Source organism: Macaca fascicularis, chromosome 15 (assembly GCF_037993035.2).
Source record: "Macaca fascicularis isolate 582-1 chromosome 15, T2T-MFA8v1.1".
NCBI lineage: Eukaryota > Metazoa > Chordata > Mammalia > Primates > Cercopithecidae > Macaca > Macaca fascicularis.
The window spans coordinates 114,696,359-114,710,648 of record NC_088389.1 but is presented as its reverse complement, the minus strand read 5'-3'; the positions used below and the strand labels follow the sequence as shown (position 1 = coordinate 114,710,648).

Genomic DNA, 14,290 nt, shown 5'->3' with positions numbered 1-14,290 from the left:
CCAAGTGGATGTTATTCCAAAACCCACAGCCCTTCCAAGCTCTTCCAAGCTAGCTCACAAATGTCCAGGTCAGCTAGGCTCTTCCTAGTCAGATGCCCTTTCCTGCCTGCATGGAGGCCAAGGGCTCTTGGGGTTGTATTTGCTAGTAGTGGGTCCTTTTCGATGGAGTGACTTTTGCAGGAAAGAAGAAACAACAACAACTGACCCTGCGAAGAAACTCTACCTAAAAGCTGACATCATGTCATTTGCCTGGCCTGCCCTTTAAGCCTGTCCATCCCCTCTTCCAATCGGGAAAAGTTCCCATGTTATTATATTATATCCAGATGGATATGACTGGCCTTACTAGACGTACAAGACAGCATGAGAGGATTCAAGGAAAGTCTGCCTACTCACACCCACCACTTACCTCTCCCTAAAAGCTTCCTACAGCTGCTCACTGATCCCGGAAATTACTTTAACAGATGATCAAGCCTTTAGTTCACAACTAGAGAGAACGACAGTAGAAGGGATATGAGGTAAGGGAGGCCAATTACCTTAAATTCACACAAAAACTGTACCAGACAATAGCAAATCTCTTTGTATACAATTTTGATATAAGAAGAGGAACACTGGCAAATAATACAACAGCACACTCCTGCCACTGATTTTTATCTAGACCATAACAGATCACTAATGGAACCCAGCCCAATTTCCCTCTGAGCTTAGACACAACAATCATCTCAATACAGCACTCTAATCATAGTTGATAAAGTGATTAGACCCTATATACCCATTCCAGGAATAAAGGGATACAGAAATCCTTCTGCACGAGGAAGTGCATAAAGTGTCATGAGGTTGGCAAAGGCTGTGGAAGGAAGTGTGTTCTCCATGATGCATTTAACCAAATTCCCAATTTTGTTTGGGATCAGTACCCCAAGATTCACAATACTGTCCACAGAAGCCATCACTGGCAGGTAAATTGTAAGAGTGCAAATGCTTTTGGGGAAGGGTAAGTGTTACCTCCTTTCTGAGTTTCTTCTGTAACAGTCCAGGCTTCCATTACCACTGGAATAAAACCAATAGGTCACAAGTATTCATATGTTTACCACAAAGACTGCTGTGATCGTGAATTACCTACCTTGGAACCTCGAAGACAAAACTAAAGAGTTACATATAAGGGTACCAGTTCCGGCCCGGCGTGGTGGCTCATGTCTGTGATCCCAGCACTTTGGGAGGCTGAGGCGGGCGGAACAGAAGGTCAGGAAATCGAGACCATCCTGGCTAACACGGTGAAACCCTGTCTCTACTAAAAATACAAAAAAAAAAAAAATGTAGCTAGGCCGGGTGGCGGGAGCCTGTAATCCCACCTACTCGGGAGGCTGAGGTAGGAGAATGGCGTGAACCCGGGAGGCGGAGCTTGCAGTGAGCCGAGATCTCGCGACTGCGCTCCAGCCTCCGTGACAGAGCGAGACTCCGTCTCAAAAAAAAAAAAAAAAAAAAGGAGTGCCAGCTCCAGGTAAAATTGAGTAAGCCCGCTCTACTCTGTTTCACCCACTCAGTGAAAATATACAACCTGGAAGTAATGCCTGGAGAAGCTATTTGAGGAATCAGAAAAGTAAACAGTAGCAGACCAGTGGGAGGACGGGTAGACCAGTTCCTGTTTTTCCACGAGTATCACTCAGCCTTGTCCGTGATACAAGGCAGGCCAAAACCCAGAAGTAGGTACCAGGAAATAAACACAGACAACTCCAGGAGAAGCCTTCAAATTTTGGTTAAGAATGGTACAGGAGACTCCTAATACTCAGACAAAGTGGGGGGAATGTCCCATTTTTCTTTTTTTTAAATTTTTTTGCAAGCCAAACTGTATCCAGCTTTATTAAAGATTCTTTTCACAAATAATCGTGGTATTTCAGGCAGGACATGGGCAGACAATCATTAAGGATATACAACAATTTTCAAACTCCCTTCTTCAATAGACTACCAAAAGATGGAAACCCACTATAAAACCCAATGAATTAGCCTGGCGGTAGTGGTGCGCACCTGTAATCCCAGCTACCCAGGAGGCTGAGGTAGGAGGATCACTTGAGCCTGGGAGGCAGAGGTCGAGATTGCGCCACTGCACTCCAGTCTGGGTGACAGAGTGAGACCCTGTCTCAAAAAAAAAAAAAAAAAAAAAAAATGAAGTCTTCATCTGATGCTCTGAACAGGGAAACTTTAGAGGTTTAGAGTGAGGATTGACATTTCACATTTAGCATGTTGTTTAACAACTTTTCAGGAGCCGACCTTGACTCTCAAGAAATGAAATGAAAATGGCAGAATTTATCCGAAGATCCACAGTCTAGAAATGGAACCACTGCTCTTTTGAAGGGTGCCATCTCAGTGGCATCACTGGAAAGTCCAGATTGCCTGACACATTGGTAACCAATTATTTGGGGTCAGGTCCCAACAGATGTCTGGGTTTAAGGGAGTTAAGTCTATGCTGAAAGGTGGAAAGGGAGAAGAGGACATAAAAACAAATTTGTTTTTCATACCACAAGGCTTTTGTGCCAAGGTGGCCATGTGTGTCAAAGTCAGGGAATCCCTCCCTTGGAGCCCAGAGGAGGCCTCTCAAAACCAGAAAGGAAAGGTGTTTCCCGCCCTCATCAATCCAGCTTCCGAGACATTCTATTAGTGACACATGCCCCGTCCCCCAAAAACAACAATGAAGTGTTCTGTGTGCTAACAACATAGCTTAAGGGAAAAAAAAAAAAAAAAGTAAAACAAAATTCTGCATTTTTATAAAACTTGATTTTAAAAAATAGTATTTCAAACTGTACAGTCACCAGAAGTACAGTTATCAAAAATGAATACACTTCACTTGGCATCTCCAGCGCCTTCAGCTTTCTGGGCCTGCTCTGTTTAGCGTCTCCATTTTCTGCAAGCTTATTCCCCTCGTTGCCAGCATCAGCTTTTCCCTCTTTCCCTTTGGGTATCTTTTCTCCCTTTATTGCAGGGGCCTTTTTAGGCTTGGGCTCTGGCTTTGGAGGAGCAGGTTTAGCAGACAACCTCGCAGATCTCTGTGGTTCGTCCTTCACCTTGGCTTTATCTCCTTTAGCAACCCCTTCAGCCTTCCTCTTGGGCATGGTGGTGGTAGGACGTAGGCGGTATGCTGGCTTTGGCCAGTCTAGAAATTGTTGCCGCCTCTTCTCCTTCCCTTTTTTTTTTTTTAATTTTTATTTTTGTTGGTACATAGTAGGTGTATTTATTTATGGGGTACATCAGATATTTTGCTACAGGCACACAATGCATAATAATCACATCATGGAAAATGGGGTATCCATTTCCTCAAGCATTTATCCTTTGTGTGAAAGACAATCCAATTTTACTCTTTTCATTATTTTTAAATGTGCAATTGAATTATTTCGACGATAGTCATCTTGTTGTGCTATAAAATACTAGGTATTATTCATTCATTCTTTCAAAGTACTTTTTGTATCCATTAGCCATCCCCACCTGCCCCCAACCCCTCACTACCCTTCCCAGCCTCTGGTCACCATCCTTCTACTCTCTATCTCCATGTGTTCAATTGTTTTGATTTTCAGATGCCACAAATAAGTGAGAACATGCAATGTTTGTCTTTCTGTGCCAGGCTTATTTCACTAAGCATAATGACCTCCAGTTGTATCCATGTTGTTGCAAATGACAGGATCTCATTTTTTTAATGGCTAGTACTCCATTGTGTATATGTACCACATTTTCTTTATCCATTCATCTGTTGATGGAAACTTAGGTTGCTTTCAAATCTTGGCTATTGTAAACAGTGCTGCAACAAACATGGAATTGCAGATATCTCTTTGATATACTGATTTCTTTTCTTCTGGGTATACACTTCTGGTATACACCCAGCAGTGGGATTGCTGGATTATATGGTAGCTCAATTTTTAGTTTTTTGAGGAACCTCCAACTTTTCCACAGTGACTATACTAATTTACATTCCCACCAACACTGTATGCGGGTTCCCTTTTCCCCGCATCCTCTCTAGCATTTGTTATTGCCTGTATTTTGGCTATAAGCCATCTTTTTTTTTTTTTTTTTTTTGAGACGGAGTCTCGCTCTGTCGCCCAGGCTGGAGTGCAGTGGCGCGATCTCGGCTCACTGCAAGCTCCGCCTCCCGGGTTCACGCCATTCTCCTGCCTCAGCCTCCCGAGTAGCTGGGACTACAGGCGCCCACAACCGCGCCCGGCTAATTTTTTGTATTTTTAGTAGAGACGGGGTTTCACCGTGGTCTCGATCTCCTGACCTTGTGATCCGCCCGCCTCGGCCTCCCAAAGTGCTGGGATTACAGGCGTGAGCCACCGCGCCCGGCCACCACACACTTTCAAACAAGCAGATCTCTTGCGAACTCACTCACTATCACAAGAACAGCAAGGACGAAATCCACTCTCTTGATCTAATCACCTCCCACCAGGCTCCTCCTCCAACACATGGGGATTACAATTCTACATGAGATTTAAGCGGGGACACAAATCCAAACCATGTCAGGTTTATCCATTTTATTGATCTTCTTTTTTAGTGTTGATGGAGACTTATCAATCTTATTGATCTCTTAAAGGGAACGACCTCTTTGTTTCACTAATTTTCTCTATTATTTTTCTTTTTTCCGTTTCATTGATTGTTGCTTTTAACTTTTTAATCCTCTTCCTTGTGCTTGCATTGGATTTATTTTGTTCCAGGTAGAAGCCTAAATGAACTAATTTGAGATCTTCTTTCTTAATGTGAGCATTTAATGCTTTACATTTCCCTGTAAGCTCTCCTTTACTTTCATTCCACAATTTTTGATATATTGTGGTTTTATTTTATTCAGTTAAAAATATTTTCTAATTTCCCTTGATAACTCCTCTGTGACCTATGGATTATTAGAAGTATATTGTTTAATTTTCAAGTGTTTGTAGATTTTCCTGCTATCTTTCTATTATTGATTTCTAGCTCAATTCCATTACAGTCAGGGAACATAATTTGCATGATTCAACTCTTTGAAATCTATAGAATGTACTCTATCTTGGTGAATGTTTCATAAGTATCTGAAAAAAAAAGTACAATCTACCTATTGAAGGAAATGTTCTATAATGAAATTAGATTTAGTTGGTTGATAGTATTGTTCAGTTCTATATCCTTGCTAATTTTATATCTACTAGTTTTGTTGATTAATGAGAGAGGAGTATAGAAGTCTGTAATTATAATTTTGGATGTATCTATTTCTTCTTTTGGTTCTCTCACTTTTTAGTTCATGAAGCTTTGTGGGTTTTTTTTTTTTTTTTTTTTTTTGAGATGGGGTCTCGCTCTGTCACCCAGGCTGGAGTGCAGTGGCCGGATCTCAGCTCACTGCAAGCTCCGCCTCCCGGGTTTACACCATTCTCCTGCCTCAGCCTCCCGAGTAGCTGGGACTACAGGCGCCCGCCACCTCGCCCGGCTAGTTTTTTTTTTTGTATTTTTAGTAGAGACGGGGTTTCACCGTGTTAGCCAGGATGGTCTTGATCTCCAGACCTCCTGATCCGCCAGTCTCGGCCTCCCAAAGTGCTGGGATTACATGCTTGAGCCACTGCACCCGGCCAGCTTTATGTTTTTTACTTGTTTATTTGTTTGTTTTGTGACAAGGTCTCACTTTGTCACCCAGGCTGGAGTGCAGTGGTGTGAACACACCTCACTGCAGCCTCAGCTTTCCAGGCTCAAGTGATCCCCCCGCCTTTAGCCCCCCAAGTAGCTGAGATTACAGGTGTGCGCCACCACGGCTGGCTAATTTTTGTGTTTTTCGTAGAGATGGGGTTTTGCCACGTTGCCCAAGGTGGTCTCAAACTCCTGAGCTCAGGTGATCTGCCCAACTTGGCCTCCCAAAGTGCTGGGATTATAGGTGTGAGCCACTGTGCCCAGCCACCTTTGTTGTTAGGTGCATACACATTTAGTATTGTTATGTGTTTTCGGTGAACTGACCTTTTTATCATTGTATAATGTCTCTTTATCCCTGGCTCTAACATTTACTTTGTTACTAATAAAGCCATGCAAGCTTTCTTTTAATTCGTGTTTGCATGGTATATTCTTTCCATTATGTTACTTAACCTACCTATATCATTATATTTGTGGTGAATTTCTTGTAGGCAGCATGTGATCTCATGTTTTTCTTGACTTCTAAATCCATTTATATCCATTCTGATCTCTTTTAATTGATATAGTTAGCATATTTACACTTAATTTAGCATTCACATGTAATTATTGAAATATCTAAATTTGAGCCTACCATTTTATTATATGTGTTCTGTTTTTCCCCTCTGATATGTATTTCTCTGTTTCCCTTTCAGCTTCTTTTCTGGGGATAATTGAACAAATTTTAGTATTCTATTCAATTTATTCATTGTGTCTTTGACCATTTTTTGGTATTTCTTTTTAGTAGTTGATCTAGGGATTATAATAACATCATAATAATATATAATAACATAACTCATTACATTCTACTTAGCATCAATATTATACCTCTTCAAGTACGTTCAGTAAAGGATTAATTCAACAGGCTTGGAATGTTTAAGACCTGAACATTCCCTAAAAAGGACTGGCCTTTGACTAGCTTCTGGGAGGTAATCTCTAAGCCCTTTGAATATCCTGTTTGATAGAAGTATCTTTGTATACCTGGGCCTTGGGCCTTGCCAGATAGTTTATGCCAACAATGTGATTTATGACTGGGGCCTTGTCCACATTGTATCCATTTGACCTCTGTAGAAGCTGGAGACTGAGTAAGGTTTGTCATATGGATGTTTCATGCCTATGTGGCCAACCCCCAATACAAATCCTGGACACCAAATCCTGGCACTGGTTGGCAGTCAGCCATATGTGTTTTCACACATTATTGTGGGGAAAATTAAGAAGACAATTTGAAGCTTTCTTGGTTTCTCCTGAACTCTGCCCCACGCATTTTTTACCTTTGCTGATTTTATCTGTATCTTTTTGCTGTAATAAGCTGTAACCATGATCATTAACAGCTTTTCTGAGTTCTGTGAATCTTTCTAGCAAATCAATGAGCCTAAGTGTGGTTGTAGGGACCCCTGGCACAAAGTGAAATGTGGAATCTTGCCACCATATGCATCTCTTTATTCTCCACAATCTATGTCGTAGCTGTCTTATCTAATACGCTTACATACAATAAAAGCCTCATCAGATATTGTTATAATTTTTGCTTTTGGTTGTCACACATATTTTAAAGAACTCAAGAGGAGAAGATTTGTCTATTATACTTAACCAGATATTTAACATTTCTATTGCTCTTTCTTCATTCTTAATGTTCCACAATTCTTTGTGGTATCATTTTCCTTCTGTCTAAACAATTTCTTTTAGCAATTCTTTTAGAGTAGGTCTGTTGGCAGTAAATTCTCATGGTTTTTCTTGCCTGAGATGTCCTTTATTTATTTATTTTTTAAACAACCTGTCATTTCTGAAGGATATTTTTACTGGATATTTAGCTCTGTGTTGACAGTATTTTCTTTCAGCCCTGTAAAAAATGTCATTTTACTTTGGGCCTCCATGGTTTCCAGTGAGAAATCTGAAATTATTTGAATCATTATTCCCCTATAAGCAATGCACTGTTGTTCCTTGTCTTTAGTTTTTTTTCTTTTTTTTAGATGAAGTCTTGCTCTGTCACCCAGGCTGGAGTGCAGTGGCACAATCTCGGCTCACTGCAACCTCTGCCTCCTGGGTTCATGCCATTCTCCTGCCTCAGCCTCCCAAGCAGCTGGGACTACAGGTGCCCGCCACCAAGCCTGGCTAATTTTTGTATTTTTAATAGAGATGGGGTTTCACAATGTTGGCCAGGCTGGTCTTGAACTCCTGACCTCAGGTGATCCATCCACCTCAGCCTCCCAAAGTGCTGAGATTACAGGTGTGAGCCACCTCGCCTGGCCTAGTTTTTTGTTTTCAGCAATTTGATTATGATGTGTTTGGGCATGTATTTCTTTTGGGACTGGGGCTTACTGGTTCTCGAATCCGTAAGTTTTATGTCTTTTACCAAAGGTAGGAAATTTTTAGTTGCTATTTCTTTAAATATTTTTCTAGCTCCACACCCTTTTTCCTTTCCTGATGAGACTCCTATGACACAAATGTTAGGCTTTTTGGTATAGCACCTTAGGTCCCAGAGGCTCCACTCAATTATATTGTTAATTTTTTTCTTTCTATTGTTGAGCAATTTCTATTGATCTATCTTCAAGTTCACTCATGCATTCATCTGCCATCTTTATTTGCTATTAAGCTCTTTCAGTGAGTTTTAAAATTTTGGCTATTGTATTTATTAGCCTCCAAATTTCCATTTGGTTCTTCTTTCTATTTTCTATTTTTTTGTTGTTGTTGAGATTTTCTGTCTTTCTGTTTGCTTTAAGAGTGTTTGCCATTCTTCTTGGAGCACTTTTGCATTAGCTGCATTATAATCTGTCTCAGATACTTGCAATATGTGTGTAATCTTGATGTTTGTGTCTGTTAATTATGTTTTCTTACTTAAATTGAGATTTTTCTGATTCTTTATATGCTTATTACTTTTGGATTATATCCTGGAAAGTTTGAATAATATGACAATATGTTATGAGATTCTAGGTCTTGTTTAAATCTTATGGATAATGTTGGTCTTCTTGCTTTAGTAGGCAATTCACTCATTTGGATACAGGCTGTAAGTTCTGACCTTTTTTCTATGGGTTGTGGTTTCAATGTCAGTTCTGCTTTCAAAGGTATTGAAATGCTAGTTGAATCTGTTTCATGTATGCACCATCCATTGGCCAGTCTGGGACCTGAGCAGTGGTCTGTCCTATAGTTTAGTTCTCAGTGAGTCCATGAGCTCATAAACAACTTCATGTGGTCACTTTCCTGAGCTCCTTCCTTTCTATGATCTTTGTGGTCCTTTCCAGTTCACCGGCCCTATTTTTGTCTTTTTAGGCAGAAAGCTGGAATTTTTGTTATCGTAGTTTGCCACAGAAGTCTCATAATTGCACCCACATCTGGGGCCAAGCAGTAGGAAGAAAGAGAAGAAAAAAAATCAATTCCTATTTGAGTTGATCCATCTTCTTGGGACCATAGGTTCTCTGAGGAGAGAAGAAAGTTTCCATTCTACAAAGTTTTAGGTGCCTGTGGACCCTGCTACTGCTGCTGTTGCTGCCATTACCACCACCACTGCCACCAATGGAAGATTTCCTGGTGGCTGGGACATGATAGCGTGGAGATTATAAAATTAAAGAAAAAAAAAATGGGTGGATGGAGAAAACCAGCAGACTACAAGCCTACATCGTTCGTACCCCCCACAGGAACCCAAATTTTAACAACTATCTGCACACAGAAAAGCACCATCATAAGAACCAAAAATCAGGTGAGCAATCATAGTACCTGTTTTTAACTTCATATCATTGAAAGAGGCATTGAGGAGGCAGAGAGAAAATCTTGTAATGATGACACCACACCTCTCCCATCCTCTGGCAGCAGCCTTGTAATGTGGAGAGTCTGTGCACTTGGAGGAGGGAGAGCAGTGACTGGGGGACTTTACATTGAACTCGGTACAGCCTTGTCATAGCAGAGAGAAAAGCCGTGCTGGGCTCAGCCAGTCCCAGTGCACAGAGGGAGAACTTGCATCAGACCTAGCCGGAGGGGAACCACTCATCCCATTGGCTGGACCTCAAGTTTCTCGGCAAGCTTTGCCACTGGGGCCCAAAGTGCTCCGGGGTCATAGGTAAACTTGAAAGGCAGTCTAGGACACAAGAACTGCAATTCCTAGGCAAATCCTAGTGCTGGCTGTGTTCAGAGCCACAGGACTAAAGTGGCACGTGACCTAGGAAGACACCAGTCAGGGCAGCTAAAGGAGCGCTCGCACTGTCCCTCCCCTAACACTAGGCAGTGCAGCTTGTAGCAATGACAATGTCTCCTTCCTTCTGATTAAGGGGTGGAGAGTGAAGAGTAAAGAGAACTTTGTCTTGCCTCTTGGATAGCAGTTCAGCCACAGTAGGAGAGGGCACTGGGCAGAGCTATGAGGGCCCTGTTCCAGGCCCTAGCTCCTGGATTACATTTCTAGACACATGCTTGGCCAAAAGGGAGCCTGCTGCCTTGAAGGAAGGCCCCAGTCCTAGCAGGATTTATTACCTCCTGACCAAAGAGCAGTTGGGCCCTGAATAACCAGCAGTGATACCCAGGTAGTACGCTGTGGGCCTTGGGCTCTAGATATGCTGACTTCAGGTGTGAGCCGGCACATTCCTAGCTGTAGTGGCGATGAAGAAAGACTCCTTCGGTTTGAGAAAAGCAGAGGGAAAAGTGAAGGGACTTTGTCTTACACCTTAGGTACCAGCCACAGTGAGGTAGAGCACCAAGTGGGTTCTTGGGGTCCCCGAGCCCAGGCCTAGGCTCTTGGACAGCATTTCTGGACCTGCCCTGGAGCAGAGGGGAACGCACTTCCCTGAAGGGTGAGTCCCAGGCCTGGCAGCATTCACCACAAGCTGACTGCAGAGTCCTTGGATTTTAAGTGAACATCAGCGGTGGCCTGGCAGAATGAAACTTGGTGGTGGCCACAGGGGGAGGCTCCTCTGCTATGGAAAAGAGGAAGAAGAGTGGGAGGACTTTATATTATGGTTTAAGTGTCAGCTTAGCTGCAGCAGAATAGAACATCAGGCAAATTTCTAAGGTTTTTGATTCCAATCAAATAATCACATCAAAATGGATTAAAAGCTTATCAAAATGGATTAAAGAGTTAAACCTGAAACTATGAAACTACTAAAAGAAGGAACTGGGGAAACTCTCCAGGACATTGATCTGGATGAAGATTTCATGAGAAACATCCCACGAGTACAAGCAACCAAAACAGAAATGGACAAACGAGATCACACCAAGTTAAAAAGCTTCTGCACAGCGAAGGAAACAATCAACAAAATGAAGAGACAACCCACAGAATGGGAGAATATATTTGCAAATTACCCATCTGACAGGGAATTAATAACCCGAATATATAAGAAGCTCAAACAACTCTATAGGAAAAAATCTAATATCCATTTCAAAAATGGGCAAAGGATCTCAATAGACATTTCTCAAAAGAGGACATGCAAATGACAAATAGATATATGAAAAGGTGCTCAACATCACTGATCATCAGAGAAATGCAAATCAAACCACAATGAGATATCATCTTATCTCTGTTAAGATGGCTTATAAGGCCGGGCGCGGTGGCTCACGCCTGTAATCCCAGCACTTTGGGAGGCCGAGGCGGGCGGATCACAAGGTCAGGAGATCGAGACCACGGTGAAACCCCGTCTCTACTAAAAATACAAAAAATTAGCCGGGCGCGGTTGTGGGCGCCTGTAGTCCCAGCTACTCGGGAGGCTGAGGCAGGAGAATGGCATGAACCCGGGAGGCGGAGCTTGCAGTGAGCCGAGATCGCGCCACTGCACTCCAGCCTAGGCGACAGAGCGAGACTCCGTCTCAAAAAAAAAAAAAAAAAAAAAAAGAAAGTGTGTGGCACCCTTCTCTCTTCCTCCTGCTCCAACCATGTAAGGCATGCCTCCTTCCTCTTCTTCTTCCACCATGATTGAAAGTTTCTTGAGGCCTCCTCAGCCATGCATCCTATATAGCCTGCAAAACTGTGTAAGCTAATTAAACATTTTTTCTTTATAAATTACCCAGTCTCAGGTAGTTCTTAATAGCAATTAGAGAACAAACTAATACAAACTTCTAGCAACACTAACAAAGGAAAAAACAGAGCAGTCATAAATTACCAACATCAGGAATAAAAAGGGTGACACACCGTAGAAATTAAAAGAATGATATAGGATGTTACACATGATTTTACACACATAAATTCAATAACAGATAAAATGGAGCACTTCTGCAAACTGCAAACTAACAACTCACTCAAGATGAAATAGATAACCTGGAAAAAATTGAATTAGGAGTTAAAATCACCTGAAAAAGAAATCTTCAGGCTCAGAGTATTTAATTGATTAATTCTACCAAAACAATTAAAAAAGAAATGGCCAGGCATGGTGGCTCACCTCTGTAATCTCAGCACTTTGGGAGGCCAAGGCTGGCAGATCACTTGAGGTCAGGAGTTTGAGATCAGCCTGGCCAACATGGTAAAGCCCTGTCTCTACTAAAAATACAAAAATTAGCTGGGCATGGTGGCACACACCTGTAGTCCCAGCTACTAGGAAGGCTGAGGCAGGAGGATCGCTTGTAACCCAGGAGGCAGAGGTTACAGTGAGCCAAGATCACACCACTGCACTCCAGCCTGGGTGACACAGAGAAACTCTGTCTCAAAAAAATAACAATTAATTAATTAATTAATTAAAGAATAAATAATACAGATTCCTTCCTTCCTTCCTTCCTTCCTTCCTTCCTTCCTTCCTTCCTTCCTTCCTTCCTTCCTTCCTTCTTTCTTTCTTTCTTTCTTTCTTTCTTTCTTTCTTTCTTTCTTTCTTTCCTTTCTTTCTTTCTTTCTTTCTTTCTGACAGAGTCTTGCTCTGTCGCCCAGGCTGGAGTGCGGTGGTGCAATCTTGGCTCACTGCAAGCTCCACCTCCCAGGTTCATTCCATTCTCCAGCCTCAGCCTCCCGAGTAGCTGGGACTACAGGTGCCCACCACCACGCCTGGCTATTTTTTTTGTATTTTCAGTAGAGACAGTGTTTCACTGTGTGAGCCAGGCTGGTCTCAATCTCCTGACCTCGTGATCTGCCCACCTCGGCCTCCCAAAGTGCTGGGATTACAGACATGAGCCACCTCACCTGGCGAAATAACACAGATTCTAAACACACTTTCCCAGAAAATAAAAGAGAAGGGAATACTTCCCAACTTATCAGGCCAGCATTACTCTGATACTAAATCCAGACAAAGACATTACAAGAAAATAAAATGACATGCCTTATGAATATTTTTGCAAAAATACTCAATAAAATATTAGCAAATTTAATCCAACAAGATATAAAAAAGAATAGCATACTGGTTGAATGCATAAATGTCAATCAATGTAATCCATCATTATGACATTCTAAAGAAGAAAACCACATGATCCTATCAATGTATGCAAAAATATCATTTGGCAAAATTCAATATTCATTCATGATTTTAAAAACTCTCAGCAAGCCAAATAGAGTGGAACTTCCTTAACCTAATAAAAGGTATTGTCAGTGGACTAAATTGTGTTACCTCAAAATTTGTATAAGGCCCTAATCCCCAGTACCTCAGAATGTGACTGTGTTTGAAGATAGAACCTGTAAAGAGGTGACTAAGTCAAAATGAGGCCATTAGGGTGGACCCTAATCCAACTAATCCAATCTGACTGGCGTCTCTATGAGAATAGGAAATTTGGAGAAACAGAGAAGCACCAGAGATGAGCCCGCAGAGAGGAAAGACCATATAAGGACATAGCAAGAAGGAGGCCGTCCACAAGCCAGGAAGAGAGGCTCCGAAGAAAATAAACCTGCCTACACCTGGTTCCTGGACTTCTAGGCTCCAGAAATGTGAGAAACAAACTTCTGTTATTTAAGTCACTCAGCTGGCGGTACTTTGTTATGGCAACCTTAGCAAACTAATACAAGTACCTACAAAATATCTACAGCTAGCATTATGTTTAGGGTTGAAAGCCTGAATGCTTTTTCTCCCAAAATCAAGAATAAGGCAAGAATGTCTGCTATCACTGCTCTAGTGCATATAAAGAGGAGAGTTCAGGTGATTTATCAAGGTAGCCCATTCCAGAGATGTTATCTCCTCAGCTCGATACCTCCCAAGACCAACTACACACACATACACACACACACACACACACATACACACCTGTTATCTGAAAGTCTTAGCTAAAACTAATTTTCACCCACAATATCAAAATAGTTGCCTCAATTCACTTTGAGTGTCCAGAAGCAGCTTGGGCGTAACGAGGAGAGGGGACAGGGAATCAAATTAGCAGCAGGATTATGAAGTCTGCAAGAAAGAAAACTTAAAAAGGAAAGAAGAATTTCAGGGTGCTCATATATGAAAATTACAGCCTGCACATCACTGCCATCTTATAAAGGGTCAGGGTGCATTTGATGGAGCTTTCTAACCATTATGTTCTCTGGTCATAATAGAATATCTGTATTCTAATTAAAAAGGAGAAAAGGATGATTATTTAAAAAGCATAAAGCTTCTTAGAAACCTCCGTTTCTGGCATTTATTTGAAGGTTTCTACTCTCCCCACATATAATGTATCTGAGCAATTTAGAACTATACCTAACAGGCTCCACTTCACGCCTACTCTTGCAAGAAAAGGGTTTCATGCAAAATGTGAAAATTGCAGCTGGAGCCAT

At 41.8% G+C, this 14,290-nt stretch overlaps 1 protein-coding gene and 1 pseudogene across 1 annotated transcript in view; both read right to left on the bottom strand.

The window, feature by feature from the left end:
* RMI1 (RecQ mediated genome instability 1) overlaps nucleotides 1–14,290 on the bottom strand; it is a 640,651-nt gene that overhangs the window by 534,309 nt on the left and 92,052 nt on the right. The window lies entirely within an intron of this gene.
* LOC141408680 (non-histone chromosomal protein HMG-17 pseudogene) lies at nucleotides 1,868–4,353 on the bottom strand (annotated as a pseudogene).